The sequence below is a fragment of the Alligator mississippiensis genome, chromosome 1, assembly GCF_030867095.1.
Source record: "Alligator mississippiensis isolate rAllMis1 chromosome 1, rAllMis1, whole genome shotgun sequence".
Lineage (NCBI taxonomy): Eukaryota > Metazoa > Chordata > Crocodylia > Alligatoridae > Alligator > Alligator mississippiensis.
The window spans coordinates 91,262,777-91,279,494 of record NC_081824.1 but is presented as its reverse complement, the minus strand read 5'-3'; the positions used below and the strand labels follow the sequence as shown (position 1 = coordinate 91,279,494).

The 16,718-nt window shown below is 41.1% G+C and overlaps 1 protein-coding gene across 3 annotated transcripts in view; it reads right to left on the bottom strand.

The window, feature by feature from the left end:
• LIN28B (lin-28 homolog B) overlaps positions 1-16,718 on the bottom strand; it is a 132,943-nt gene that overhangs the window by 86,645 nt on the left and 29,580 nt on the right. The gene's annotated exons all lie outside the window — the stretch shown is intronic.

The window sequence follows — 16,718 nt, the reverse complement described above, 5'->3', positions numbered from 1 at the left end:
ATGGAATTACAGCCCGTGGTGAGGCAATGACCCCAGAGCAGGGTGGATTTCAGTTTTGAACCAGGTTGCTTGCACTTTTTTTGCAATTAAGTGGGATATTGGAGGACTGGACTGTGGCTGTAGGAGAAGAGGAGGCTGAGAAAGGTGCCAGGGGCACCTCAGGTCCTAAATCCTCCACAAGGTGGGGGGAGCACTGTAATCAACTAAAGGACTGTAGCCAGAGAGAAAAGACTGAGGGCAAAAGTCCAGAGCCCATAAAGGCTTCGGAGTGAGAGGCCTGGACCTGCGTTCTGTGAGCTAAGGGGGTAGGGGGAAGCTCTGATTTTCCATGATGAAAAAAACCCAAAATCAAATGCCAAAATTTATAGGTATTTAGAATTTATTTTACTGTAGTGATTGAGGCACTGGTAGGCTTCCAAATTCCTTTAAACTTGTAAATATATCAAGAAAACATTGTGTTCAATTGATACAGATATAATGGCCTTTCATTTTAATCATGGATTTGGGGGTTTTAATCAGAACTTTCTTTTCTTTTTTTTTTTTTTTTTTATCAGGGACAACCAGGATCCCTGATTTATCAGACTGCAAATCACCCTGTATACCACATGAATATATGGCACTAACACTCGACATTAACACATTTGTTTCCATTTATGCCAGCAATGAATCTGTCCTTGATCTATTCTGTATTGACAACAAAGTAAAGAAAGTGGATAGGTGAACAGGGCACTGATACTGAAAACATTAACATGTATAGTTAACTGCATTGCAAAGAGGAGTCGCCCAGAAATCAATGGAACTATTTGGGGTGGCAACATTATACATGTGCACAAGCCTTTGTGGGATTGGGGTCCTAATTCCATAGGTTTATATGGATCTGTGTATTCATATCATGGAACTTGAATCCATCCATTATAAAAGAATTATGAAGAACAATTTTCTAGCTCTACACTTGTAAAAGAGCCTATTCAATATAACCCAAGAATGAATGGAGTCTGTATTTAAGACAGCTGGCATACGCAGGAAAACAAAATAACAGCTCTTAGGGGACAGAGAATTACCACAATCTCTCAATATTGTATTAAATTTTGACATCAAATAACTACATTTTAAGGCATTGATTCAGCAATATCCAAAAGCATGTGTATGAGTTTCAGTATGTGGTTGACTCTATTAACTTCAGTGAAACTACTTAGCCTTAAAGTTAGACATTTTGCTTTATGTGAAATAGGTATTTTGCTAAATTGGGGTCTAAATATAAACACTGCATTTTACTAATGACTATTTTAGTAGAACAGAAAGGATCTCCTGGTTTTAGTTGCATGCTCTTTCAGGAAACATTATCATCTAATCCCATTAAAAAAATCTATCAAACTCAGTCTTAAAAATAGATACACATTTTACTGCTTCATTCCTACTAGAAAGCTGTTTAAGAAGCTTAGTTCTTTGATGGTGCTCACTGAGTGGTCACCAACACCTTGATGTTTAACTGGGAGGAGGTATGGTGTGGGGCTCCCCAGGAGTCTGTCCTGGGTCTAGTACTGTTTATACTGAATCCAAGACAGTCCTGAATTTAAGAAGGCCATCAATAATTAGATTCTAATCATGGAAAATTTATAAACTGGTTATTATTGGAGGATCATCTTAAATTTGTCCCCACCACTGCATGAGGGAAAGCAGTGGGTGGAGGGTCAGGCAGTAAAGGGGCAGGCAATAGGGGGACAGTGAAGGGTCAGGCAGTGAGGAGGCAGGTGGCAGGGCAGGCAATGGACTGTTGTGGGGACATGCAGCTTACCCCCTGCTGCCTGTCCCTCTCCCTCACTTACCCCACTTTGTACCTGCACCCCATATTGGGCCCCTCCCCACCATCCACCATGTCTGAAGGCCAGTCCTATCTTCCAAAGTATCCACCAATCATCTGCCACCTGCTCCTGCTCTCCCCACTACAGTGATGGGGATGAACTTATGAGGTATGGGGGAGTGGAAGTTGTGGGAAGGAGATGGAGGAGGGGTTGTGGGGGCCTGATGCTGCAAGGCATGGGACAGGCAGTAGATCCAAAGTGGGTGGTGGCGCAGGCAGCAATGCCTACCCCAGCACCTGTATTCAATTCCACAACCAGGGGCTCTCTTCCCATGTTAAAAAACTTATTCAAGTAAATACAATATATTCATCAATGATTTGGAGGATGAGACTGAGTGCACAATTAGCAAATATGCAGATGACACCAAGCTGGGTGGAGCTATAGGCTGAGCTATAGGCCACTGATTCGATTCAGCGGAGATTCGGCCCAATTCAGCAGCCGAATCTCTGAATCCGAATTGAATCAGAGACCCTTTAATCTGTCTGAATTGAATCAGAGACCTTCAAATTGATTTGGAGAGATTCAACAATTCAGACATAGACACAGCTTTAAATGTTTTTTCTACATACCTCAAGGTACCAGGCATCTCGTGAACACTGAGATGGTGGGGCAGACGGAGCATGGGGAGGTCCCAGTGGCAGACCTAGAAGTGGACCAGAAGCACTTCTGGTCTACAATCTCTTAAACCCATTGATCTTACTAGCATTTTCTGCACTTGTTCTAATTTGAATTCATTTTTCTTGAACATGTATGACTAGAATTGTACTCAATACTCCAGATGAGTATTCAATGGAAACTTATTATTAATATTTCTATTTCTAAAGGAAAATATATTACTTGATATGTAACCTATGATTGTATTTGCCTTTTCACTGCTTATAGCCACCCTCTAATCAACTAATAAAAGAGCTGGCCACCTACCATGCACAAGCCTGGTGCAGCCCGATAAAGAGATTGGATCCAGCCTGTGGCAGTTCAAGGAATCAGCAGCAGGCTCCAGGTACAGTAGTAGAGTAGGCGCTCCCAGGGTCCTATTGCCTGCTCTCCCATTCAGTTTATTCTTTCTCCTGCAGCAGAGGCAGCAACCCCAGGGTCTCAGAGCCTGTGTTTTCCTCTCTATTCCCTTTGCAGCATTTCCTGATCTCCAGCAAAGTTTGAGGGTGAAGTCTGCAGTGCGGGTTGGGTTGCAAGCAGACGCTCACAGTGGCAAAATGTTACCAACCCTTTGACTGCACCCTGGTCTCTCCCCCTGTTGTTTCCAGCTGAGTATTCAGCTTGTAACAACAACCTTACAATTTGTGCTGTTAAACTGCATCTCACTTGTATTAGTACACTCTGTAATTTTATCCTCATTTATTCCTATATTTTGATCTTCCTCCATACAAACAATACCTCCTAATTTCATGTACTCAGCAGCTTTCACTAGCACCCTTTTGTGTTAATGTTATTAATCAGAATATAAAAGTTCTTTGAAAAAAGGGTCTCCTCCCTTTTAACTAGTTCTTTACTCACTATACATTTCTTGTACTAATCTCTATTTTAACTAATGATTTCCTATGTAGCAAGTGCTGCAAAATTTTAAAAGACTGGAACTGCTGCATTGCACTTGTCTAAAATACTGTTTTAAAGCCCACAACTGAGCTGTATATAGTACCTACTTTAATACGACAACTTTATTAAAGATTCTTGTTACTAGATTGGCAGTTTCATGTACCACTTCTTTCATTTTTCTGGGATGGAGATTATTTGATCCCCAAGACCTGAGTGCATAAACTCAAATCCAGGGGTTTTACTTTGGATCTGTTAATTTTCATATCTATTACTCCCAGTTCCCATTACTCTGCCTGCCTGTGTTCCCAGGTATTATGTCCCGATCTTTACTGAGACTGATGTAAAGTATTCATTTGGTTTGGGGGCTATATTTTAGATTATTTTTCATCTACTTACTATGCTTAGTGAATAGTGGTCCCACTTTTTCCCTTTGTAGTGAGGCGAGTTTTCTCAAAATGATCGATTCCTTGTTGTACATCACAGTGAGCAAGGGTTTCCCTGTGCTTCAGTCTCCCAGGTACTGATGTTAATATTGCTTTTCTTCAGATTGACCTTCAAGGCGTCCTTGAATATCTTCTTTTGCCCAACTCTGGAGCAGCAAGCATTGGTGAGCTGAGACTAGAGGACCTGTTTTTGGAGCTAGCTGTCAGGCATCCTTATGACATGTCCTGTCCAATGGATCTGGTGCTGTATAAATAGAGCTTCAATGCTGGTGGTGTTTGCTTGAGTAGGATTGCTCGTGTTTGTTCTTCTGTTCTTGCAATTGATATGGTGGATTTTCCAAAGATATCACTGATGGTAACATTCCAAGGCTTTTAGGTGTTTCTGATAAGTTGTCTAAGTTTCATACCCATACAACAGAGTAGGAATGACAACATCCTGGTAGATGAAAAGTCCAAAGGCAGGACTGACAGATTTTATCTGTCAGGTACCTATTCAAGAACAACATAGCCCCTAATCTAATGTTCTTAGATTATGCTTTTCTACTAATATATTCTGAATCACATTGAAAACTGATGATGTAAGGATAAATTAAAACTGGGACCATGACTATGTATTTATTGTATTTGTATCTCACCCTATCCAAAAGACCAGAGTGGCTTTCAATAAACAGAAAAACAACCCACAGGTAGGAAACAAAATTCCCCATGCAACATTCTCAAAATTTGAGAACTCCAGCTTCACTCCTCACCCCGAACTACATGATTCTTAATGTAGAATCAGTGTCTTAATCCAAATTTTAAAAATGCAAGAGTTTTGTAGTGACTGTGCTATCACAATGATCAAATTCTGTAAAAACCTCCATATTCTAAGGCACCTAAGTTTGTCACAGAAATTCATACTCATTGAACATGAAATGTTCTATAAAAATTTGGTTGGTGTTTGGCTGTCTGACAATCTGTCAGTCTCTGGGGAGGGGTGGGACTTCTGGGGACTCAGCAATCAGAGGTGTGTGGAGGCCTGCCGTGCTCCCCCACAAAAATCTCCCCCTCTGCTTCCCTCTCCCTCCCCCCTGTGCTTCAGGACACCACGGCTTCCTGCCACTGTTTTCAGCTCCCCACCCCTTTTGCCCATTTGCTGGCCGTTTCCCGTCTTTTCTGCAGGCACCAGTCTTTTTCACAGGGGACCTACCAAATTTACAGTTTCAGGAAAAATCATGAAATTGCAAATGTAGGTTCCTACTTTTATGGTGCGTGCCCATCACTGCATCAAGGGTAGCTATATTACACCCTGCCAGGGTTGATGTGGGCAAGGCAAGCACCCTATGCTTCACTGAGGCCTCCTTGCTTTCATAGTTTAGATATATCCTGAAGAGCTAATTTTGATAGTGAATCATTCTCACTGGGCTTGAACCATTAGTCAGATTCCTGGGGCACTTGTGGGATAATACTACTGAGTTGTCTGATTCTGCCTGACTGCAGATCCAGAAAGATGTCACTGAATGAATATACTGAGTTTGTGTTTGGAAGTGTACCCTTGCAGCTGCAAGTGCTAGAAAGATTTTCCCCTCTTAAAATCAAACTGTAGAGTCTGGAGAATAAGAATGTGTTACACAAGCCCCATAAATATATCACACAGCTGACTCTGACCTAGAAACTGTATTCTTGACACCACTGATGAGCGCCATGCATTCCAACAGGGCAAAAAACACAGGTGCATAGGTGGTTTTGCCCTCCTCGCTATAAACCATACTCAGATGGACATTTTTTTTCTGAGTAGTCCCATTCAGTCCATTTCTGGTATAATTAATGCCATCTTATTTCTGACTTCTGTTCACTCTGATGGATCATTTCAATACTACAGTTTACTCTGATATAATTACTCTGGAAGGAAGAAACCAGGAACAGAATAATTCATGAGTTAAGACTTCAGGATTAAGACCCGAATCAAGAAAAAAATCATCAACATTCACAGAGCCATGTTAACTAGAAGGTTTATTAAAATACAGTATATTTTTAAAACTGAAACCCTGCCTTTTATAATTTATAGTTCCCCACTGGATACCTAAAGCCTAAAAATGCTGTAAATAAAAAAAAAAAGATGGAAACCGCTCAAAAATGATGATGATGATGTTGTTGCAGGCTGTATTCCCCCACCCACTCCCCTCAACAAGTATGTCACAAGCTCTTTTACATCCAGAAAGGAAAAAAATTCTAAACCCAAAACTCATGGACACATCTGTGAATAGGCATCAATGTCTGGACTTCTGTCTCCCTTTAAAAAACCTTCTAACATAAAGATTCAGTACATATTACTTTTTTCTTTAAGAAAGAGTACAGTTATTTTCATGCCATTGTCTATAACATGAAAAGTAAAGCTGTTATACAAAAATACAAACAATGAGGAATTCTATTGAATCAAAAATATCAGAGTTAGGAATCTCAGGTCTGTAATATGAATTAACTCTTTAATTAAGATTAATAGTGTGTGGCTATCCTTCCACTGATAACAGTTTTAGATAAACATGAAAAATAAATATATGATAATCTGTTTCAGTGGCTTACCATGATCAGGTCCACTCACTTAAAATTAAAGGGGTGGGTGACAAAACATATATTTGATATTTTACTTAGATAAAATTATTTTATAAGAACCACAAATACTGGTCAAGCTATTCAGAAATAATGAAAATTAATCTCTAGCCCCAACCCCCCCACAACTGTATGTCCTAAAATTGGACTGCAAACAAAGGTATTTTATATATTAACCCATAACAGTTTTAGGGAAATGACAGATCATCTAAACATGTCATGGTCTACGGGCATTAGAGTACAGCTAAGGTAGTAATAAATGACTAATGCTGTCTGGACATAACAGGAAATGAGTGGGTGAGCTGGAATTAATATATTTATATAATTGAAATGGAAAGTAGTAGAAAGACACCGGGCTGATTATTACAACAGAGTTGTACACTTTGCTTTGAATGCTTTAGTTTACCTAACTTGAAATTGGAAAATAATATCCAAAAAAAACCCACTGTACTTAAGTTTGCTTAATTTGTAAGCTAACTCTGAAGTGGGTTTACTGGTATGAAATGCAATATTTAAACATTGCCTTTAGTATAGATTAAAGCTATCTGAGGGATGTTTTTGTCAACAAGGGATGAATACGGTTCTGCAGCAAAGGGTACATCAGAAATAAATCCACTGATTTGAAGTAGTTTTGTTCAAATTTAAATGGGTGTAGAATTTTCTCCCTAATATTTTGTCATCAGAAATGCAAATTAAATATAAACACACAATTTCAGCACAAGGGCTTGGAATCAAGAAAAAAGAGAGACATTAATTTCAGAAGAGAAGCCTCTAAACTAAAAAAGATAAAAGAAAATAAAAATATGTATTACTATTATGTAGTATAAAGGGCATTGTTTGCAAAATATTCTAAATACTACCATAGTACCATCAAGCCATAAATATGTTATCTGAGAAGGTTATGGTAGAACTGGAATAAAATTAATACAGTGTTTTAATCAAAATACTAATCATATATTGTTGGTTTTTGTTCATACTACATGCAACACAAACTACATTAAAATAATATTTAGGATGTTCATACTTGAGTTTCCCATTACTCTGTCCTAATTTTACCATATTAAGTCTAAATCCTTCAGTTGCTTCGAGGCTCCTTGAAAGAGAATTATCAGCTGCAACACAAAGGCACAAGGGGGTTACTTAAGGACAAAGGGATATATTCTCCTTCCAATGAGTCTACATAACTCCCATTAACATTAATGGGAGGAGAAACTATCCAGAAGTATCAGCCTTATTTTTGAATTTCCTTGCTTTTGTGGGTTTAAGTTACGCTCTTAACACAGTGGATATGTACTCATAAAAATATACAGCTATTTCTATTGTTGATTAAAGTAAGGCAGACTCCTCATAACTGAAACCCTTTAACTCATTAATATTTCCATCTTACCCATCAAGCTTTACAATTACATGTATGTCATTCAGTTACTATCTGGTAGATTTTTTTAAACTGCTTGAATCATGTATGCTCACATTAGTATTCTCTTTATATAGCAATGTGTCATATAGCAAATATACATATTGTAATATAGCAATATAGGGTACTGTTTATTGGATATGCAAAACATCCAGATTTCAAACACCATCATGGAGATTTTTATCTGTGGTCAAATACTGTCATGGAGATTTTTATTCTACTCTATTAACAGAATTCTCTTCTATTGACTAGAATTGAATAGTAAACAATTGATTAGAAGTGAATATTAAACTATTTTATTGACAAAAATCTATACCTTACGCTAAAGGGAAAGTGAAAAATAATCAAAGAGGGAGAAAAAAATGTGCTTTTTTTCCAAAAATTTCAGACTCATTCAGTGCAAAAATGCTTGACTGTGTTTTTTACACTAAGCAACAGCTCAAGGAAGCTTGCACATATTCAGTAAATCTGTAAATAAACACATTTTTCTATTTAATTATTATTTTTTCCTCAGTTCAGGTGGGATACATTTTTTCTAGACATTTCCCTGGAAAAAATATCATTATTTTTATTAAAGCAAATCTTTTTCTTATAGTACTTTTTGATTTTTGATTGGTGTTCTGCTTTTTGCCTGTACTGGTATATTGTTTAGGTCTTGTAGACTTAACATTAATAAAAACTCCAGCAATTGTTCTTAAGAAGTTGCCTTCTTCATGAGTTCTGTACATTTTAAAACTAGAAATAAATTAAATTCATAAAAATGACTGTGGTAGCTTCCAACAGACCAAGAAGATTAAAATAGACTATAAAAATTAATAAAAAGAAAAAAGAAACAATATCAAATAAGACTATGGGAGGAACTGATAGCTAGCTACAAGGAAAAATAATGATAACCGGTTTTTGGCAAGTTAGTGCCAAAAGGACAAAAAAAAAAAAGACTAATTCTTAATGTGTATATCATGGGTCAAAGTCTTTTAGAAATAACTTTAACAGCTTACTTGCAGATGGTAAAGAAAATGCTGACTTCTCACTGAAGAAAATGTTATCTGTCAAGCTACAAGCTGATCATTATCTCACCTCTGAATCTCAAGTAAGATCATCATATATGCTTTACTGAGAAATGGAAAGGCACCTGGGTCTAAATTTTCTTCCCACAGAAATCTTCAAGTGATTGCTGGTGATATCCAATTTTGACCAAAATTATTAATATAATTATTTTTGGAGATATTTATTCAAAACATTAGAATGGAAACATAATAACCTCAATATTTAAAAATAATGATGCCCTTCTAGTCTTAAGTTTATTCCTACCAAAATATTTCAGAGACATAATTTTTTGTTGTCAGATATGGATTTCTGAAAATAAGAGTTTGGGAGAAGAGCAGGTTGGTTTCAGAGAAGGCTATTCTTGCATGGGCCACTGCTTAGTGTAGAGGTATTTAGCATCTAAATATGTAGAAAGATAAGTATAAGAAATTAAAGAGAAAAAGAAAGGTTATGGCAGAAAATTAGAGGGGTAGTTCTTATGGCTCTATATGGCTTATGGCCACTGCTACATCAAAAACAAGGAGGGGAGCAAAGACTGGGCAGGAGCCCACGGGCCCCATGTTCTCATTTTTTTGTTCTTGGACACTCGGGTACTAACTGTGAACCGCTCAGCAAATCTGACTTGTGTCACAACCCAAAGTTGTGATTTTTTGTTTGTGTGCGCGCTTCGGCACCGCTAAATTATTTCCCGCCAATTTGTCACTTTCTTTGCACGGTAGAGTTCTCTGCTGCTAGAGAGAACTCTGGTGCAGTGGGGGATTTCCCGCCGGATTGCAGCTTCTTTGCAGTGTGCATCTCCTTCTTGCACCGTAGTGATACACGTTGTAAAGAAGTTCCTGCCATTTGTATTAGGATCCGCGCCATGTTATTGGCCGATTCCTAATTTAGGCACACGTGGTGGCTAGCGATTGGCTTGCTAGCCGTACAAAAGGCTTGGGTAGTTTCCGCCCAAGCCGGAGGAGGGAGGAAGAGAGAGAGATTCTGTGTGAAGATCTCCAAGCGCTGTGGACCCTCGCGGACCCGACGCGCCTCCCCTAAGCAGGCAATAGAGGCAATAGAACCGAGCCTACGGAGCTTTTGCTTCTTGCCTCTCCCCGTCGCCGAGCACAATCCTAGACATATCCCTTTCCCGTAACTTCGGACCCGCGGAGCCTAAGTAACTCTGGGGAAACTTTTCGAACTCAACTTAACCGGACCCGCGGAGCCTAGCAAACTCCGTGGGAGCAATCGATTTGTCAGAGTCCTCCAACAAGGGTTCAAGCGGGAGCTGTGCCTGGAAACTTGTCCAGCCTACACCAATACCATCTTTGGGTGCAAGTAAACAATCTTTTCAATCAACCATTATGCCTCCGTAACTAATTCTAACTCGCGTGCGCTAAACCGCCAAGCGGTTCTCTCCCACCCCGCGTGCCTGGGCTGCTGGCCACAGCCTGCGTGCACCGAAGACGGGTCCGGTACGACCCTGGTTCGCCCCCGGCTTGCCCATGGTGGCCAGAATGGGATCGGAATCACCGCCGCGCATGGCGACGAGGATGGGATCGGGGCCCGACCCGCACAACTTGGACCCACATCTATTCTTATGCTCCCCTCAGGGCAATGTCAGGAGTAATCCTAAACTAGTAGGGCACATCCACACATGCAAACACGTGTGCTTGCAGCAGCTTAAATGGAAGCGGTACAAATTTGAGCCGGGGCTTTTTGCTTTAGCACATGTGCTCGGACATGCACTTTGGTGTGCAGCAAGTTGTGCCACTTGGGGCAAAATAACCCTGCCTGGCTCCTCCCGGATCTATAGCTAGGGGGAGCTAGAGCCCGGGGCCAGCACCTGTGCTGTCCCCAGCAGTATAAAAAGCTGCCCTGTCCTGGCCCCATCAGTACAAAAAACTGCCGGGTCAAGTAGCTGAGGGCTACTAGCTCTCAGGAGCTTTTGAGGCCCAGCAAATTGGTACCTGGGGACACAAACCCTTGTGCCAGCTGGACTGCTGAAGCAGCCCTGAGAGTTCCCTGCACCCTCTAACCACTGCAGCAGTCTGGCAGTGGGGGCTGCTGCCTGGCTGTGACCTGCTGCGCACCTGCCAGACCCAGATGGGGACTACACAGCCAGTAGAGGCATCTACACCTCTGGGCCAGCTGCCAGTGGGCTGTGGTTGTAGGGTTGGCCTTTGTACGGCACGGCACGACTGCCATTTGTGCCCCCTGTCCAGCCATCTGGGAAGCTATCACACGGAAGATGTTCTGGGTGCGGTGGCCTGCTTTGAACTGTCAAAGCATGTCCTCCTGGCCCCATTTGGCCAGGAGATCAGCCACAGCCAGATGGGTCCAAGGTGCCAGCACTGAGCAAGCAGGGTTCTGCCACTGGCCTCCCTAGCAGGAATTCTAGTGTTCCCTATTGGAAAACTGAAAAATCCCTGATAAAAAAAATCCCAAAGTCACTCTCTAAAATACCCCCAAATCCATGTTCCTCCACAAGTAAAACAAAAGACCGCCATAAAGAGAGAGAGCAAGACAGAGACAGCAATCAGTTAGACAATGTTCTATTGATATATCTTACAGTGTTAAAACAAGTCTCTTATCATAGTAATAAACTGAACTCTAAATACAGGTTTCATGAATTCATTAATACATATTTTACTGCCCTCCCACACAAGGGATTCAGCCCCCTAACAGGGGTCTGGCCCAACAGGGGGATCGGCCCCCACACAAGGGGTTTGGCACCCCAACAGAGGATTTGGCTCCCACACAAGGGGTATGGCCCCCCAATGGGGGCCTAATGGCCCCCACAGGGGCTACCACCCCCCCTGCAAGGCCCATATGCCCCACCCCAGCCCCCCGATTGCTGCCCCATCTGGCCCCATCCCCCACCAGCTGTTGCAGCCCCTCCAATGGCTGCCCCAGCTAGCCCCATCTCCAGCCAGAGCATCTCCATGGAGGACCCAGCCTCCGGTTGCCTCAGGGCATGGTCCAGAACTGTACCCTGCTCCGCTTTTTAAACTTCATTTTTTTTAGACCCCTGGATATCCCCTGGGTCTAATTATTTTGTTCCCGCACATGCCTGTTGCCTCGCCTCAAAGGGGTTTCAGGCGGGGCAAGAGGCATGTGCATGCTTGTGTGGATGCGCCTGTAAGGGGTACATCCCAGTGCCATGTTCATTTTATTTCAACATGTTTTATTTCTACACAGAAAGACTTGCCTCAGTGGTTGAGCAACTAATGTAGCACAAGCCCCTTGACTTTATAAATCATTCCTTGTACTGGAAGTTCTCTAAGCTTATCACTAATCCTAAGAGGGGTTTTGCCTGTGCTACAAATATGGGTGCTATTCAAACAACTGACAACTTACAAAAAAGGGTGTTAACATTTTTTTAAAGCCTGTTTTACAGATTCCCGTTTCACCTGTTTTGCCTATCATTTCCTGCAGCAATGTGTGACAATATGGACATTAATACTATTTGATAGGAAGTATCTAAATTTAAAGAAATTAAACTGCAACAGCAAAATAAATTAGCAATCCTTTTAGCTTTATCATATTTTACCGACACATTGCTACATTTTACCTTTCCATTACACTTTACCTTTAGTGTCTAATAGGAATTGCTTAGAAACCCAACCCCCATGAATTAAATGCAAATAAAAGGCATAAAACATAGTAATATGTGTTTTGCTGCAACAAGCTTCACTCATATTTGTTTCATTCTCTTTTATACTTTTCTCATACTGTCTGTCTTCAATTCCTTTCCCCTTGACAGGAAATAAGAAAATTATTGCATGTATTCTTTTAGTTATTTTCAGATACATACATTCAAGTCCCTTACAAATAACTGCCAAAATAAATTTGTTCACATTACAGATTAACTGCTTGTGAAATAAAAAGACTAAGCTCTTAATTTAGCATTTTTTTCATAACTTCCACTAAACATTATTTTATATTCTAAAGGATGCCCAGTCTTAAAAAATAAGAATGTGTACTACTCTTTCTTTTAGAACTTAATGTTTACTATATCCCAGCAAAACTAAATAACATTTTGAGATTACTCAGATTACTTCAATAGTTCAATATCTCTCTACATAATGACTTGTTCAGGAAAGCAAATATATCTAATAATTTAAAGTTGATAATGTTATATGGTTCAGCAAAATTATTGCTTACAAGTTAACAGTTTCATCACATGAATAAGGAGAGCCCTGGAAGAACTTGGCCCATTATAAGGAAATTAGTATGATTTGCAGATTTTATACTCTTTACATAAATTATACAAATAAAAATTACACTGAGATTATCCTATAATGGGCCATATAGTTGATATTTTAATATAGTTGATATCCCCTATTCCGTAATGGACAAGAAACACTTGCCAACTAGGGAATAAAATAAGAGTATTTTTCAATCCTTCTCTACACCTCATATGACCTTTTTATTACAGCTGATACTTCCACAGCCAGAGAGAACCATATATTAGTAAACACTAACATATGAAATTACAGAGTTTATTACTGTTGAAATAAGCAGCAAGTGCTGTTAATTCAGTAACCGGGAACTAGCATTAACTAGGAATGAAAAACATCCCTGAAAAATAACCAGATTAGACTGCTAGGTACTGCAGAGGATCTATGCAAATAATTGCCCTGAAGTCCAGAAGACTAATAAAAGGAGAAAATAACTGCTATTTCCACATGTTCAATGCAGTATTTTATAATTTATAAAATGTGTTTATTTATCATAGTGATAAAAAAACTACTTTCAGACATTCTTCTTTTACCAGATCAAAGTTTTGGACAAAGTTTGTCCTCATGCTGACTCATGGACACCACAAGTCCACTGAAGTATTCCGAGTACTGCACAACAGGAACTTTTAGCAATTACTGTAGAAATGAGATGGTTGAACAGATCTCTCTCACACAATAGTTCATCAAATGACAGGATTGAAAAAAATACTGTTCTGTATAAGAACAATGACATTAATATGCTAATATACTCTCTCTCTCTCTCCAGGTGCTATTTATAAAGGAAAGAATAAGAAAGAACATGCTCAACTTAACCCACATCCACTCTCTAAGCTGTACAAAACATGGCCTAGGGAACACCATATAAGTAGGGACCTACCTAATTCTCAGGGACTGTCTCCACAATTTCACAGTCCGAGGGTGGCACTGCTCATCATTTTTGTATGGTAGAGTGTGGTGGGCCTCCCTCCCCACATCTCTGATTGGCCAAGGGGCCCCAGAAGTCCCACCTCCCCCCCCCGAGATTGACAGGCTACCATCTGTCAAGTTCCAAGGAGCGGTGGGACTTTGGAGGCCCTAGGCCAACCAGAGGTGTGGGGGGGGGCCACTGTGCTCCACTTCATAAATCTCTGCCCCTCCGCCCCACACGTCAGGATGCCAGGGCTTCCTGCCTCTGTTTGCAGCTCCCTTCTCCCCCCTCCGAGCCCCCCCGCTTGCTGGCTATTATCCAGCTTTTTCACAGTCCCTGCGCTTTTTTGCGAGGACCAGGCTTTTTCATGGGGGACCTACCAAATTCACAGTTTCCACAAAAATCATGAAATCATGAATCTGGTAGGTCCCGACATATGTCATATATGTAAATAAAGATGTTTCAGTTAATGTTAGACTGAGATGGATGTGGGATACAACAATTTGTCCAGTATGTCCCTGTATAAATGCCCTGTGTGGATACACTTATGTATATATATCAGTGCATACATTGATACCCTTAATAATATGTAGGCCTGTTCCTAAGCAGATATTTTGTTCAGCTTGAAAAGTGGTTGAGTTAAGTTGATCATAGTAAAGGAGGACTGAAGGGACCCCACACAGTTATCCTATCCAGCCCCCTCCTCAATGCAGAACCAGTTGTGTATTTGTCCAACCTGCTCTTGGACAGGTTCCAAGGATGTAGATTCCACAATTTCTCTAGGTAATCTGCTCTAATGCTCAACCACCCTCATAGTCAGAAAATTCTTCCTAAACTTCCCCTGCTGAAGCTATTGCTCCTAGTTCTTTCTCCTATGGCCACAGAGAAAAGCCCATTTCCATCCTTTCCATATCCCTTCAGGTATTTCAAGACTTATCAAATCCCACCTCAGTTGTCTCTTCTCCAGAATAAATAACCCTAGTTCTTTCTGGCTCTCCTCATAAGTCATGCCCCTGGTCCCTAATCACTTTTGTTGCTCTGTATTGAACTCTTTCCAAACTTTTCACATCCTTCCTGAAGTGTGGGGCCCAAAACTAGACACAGTACTTCAGAGAAGGACTCATCAGTGTTGAACAGAACAGAAGAATAATTTCCCTTGATTTGCAAGTGACGTTCCTGTTAATACAATCCAGTGTAGTGTTGGCTTTTTTTTCAACAAGAGCACACTATTGGCTTATATTCAGCTAATTGTCTACTGTAACCCCCAGGTCCTCTACAGTACAGCAGCCTGGCCAATCATTTCCTAGTGTGTATTTGTGCATATAGTTATTCCATCCCAGGTGCAGAACTTTGTACTTGTCCTTGCTGAATCTTATCTAATTGATTACAGAGCATTTGTCCCAGTATATCCAGATCATTGTAGATCCTAACACTGCCCTCCAGGGTGTCTACAACTCCACCCAGTTTGGTATGGCCTATAAATTTGCTAAGTGTGCACTCAATCTCATTGTCCAAATCATTAATGAAGATATTAAACAATTTTGGACCAAGACCACTCCCCTGGGGAATCCCACTTGATACCTCCTCCCAACTAGACACTGAGCCACTGATGATGACTTGCTGTGTATGATTGTCCATCTAGTTACATGCCTTAAAATATTTTCCCCTAGCCAAGGGGTGTCAAACATACGGGCCCAATGGCTGCACTTAGCGCCTGGAACCATTTTACCCAGCCCACTGGTAGTCTAGTGGGCCACTAGTGCCTGCCTTCAGCTCCGTGCTGCCGCATGCCCAGAGCTGGGGGCATGCATCTATATGAATGTCATTCCATGCAGCTGCATGACCCTGGCTCCGTGCTGCTGTGCAGTGGCATAATACTCTGGCTAGTTGGCAGTGTCAGGGGTGTGCGGCAGCAGAAAGCTGAGGGGGTGCAGTGGCATAGAGACACATTGAGACAGCATGGAACTGGGGACATGTATCTACAAGGGGCATGCAATGGCTTGGAGCTCTGGCCAAATGCTGTACCACATCACTGCGCACCCCCAGTTTGCTGCAGCTACTCAGCCAGAACTCTGTGCTGCCATGTACCTCTGGCTCCTAGTGGCTGCATACCTCCAGCTCCGCACAGCTGGATGCCTGGACCTATGCTGCTGCATGGCCCAGACCCACACTGCTGACTTGGGTGAGTTGACACCCTTAGTCTAGTCTGTATTTCCTTAGCTTGTTAATCAGAATATCACAGCAGACAGTGTCAAAAGCCTTGCTGAAGTCAAGATATATTACATTCACAGAACCTGTCACTTTATCACAGAAGGAAATAAGTTGGTCAGGTTGCTCTTGGTGAATCCATATTCTTCCAATTCTCATACTATGACGATGAGCTTCAGCTTCCTCTAACAGAGTGTGTCTACATACCTATTAATATGCCGTAGTGACAGCACATTCAGTTTAGTACTTGGATAACCAAGTACTAAATCAATGCACAGTAACTTGCCCTACTGTGCTGTAGTGCTGGCACACGGGGGGGGTTTGCACACTAAATGCACAGTAATATTAGCCTGGGTTGTGCTTGGCATGCTACTGCTCAGTGTTATTAGGCTACTGTGCAGTTAGTGTCTCGTGTAAACTCACCCACAGCAATCCTGACAGTTAAATATAAATTATCTGACTACAAACCCATTT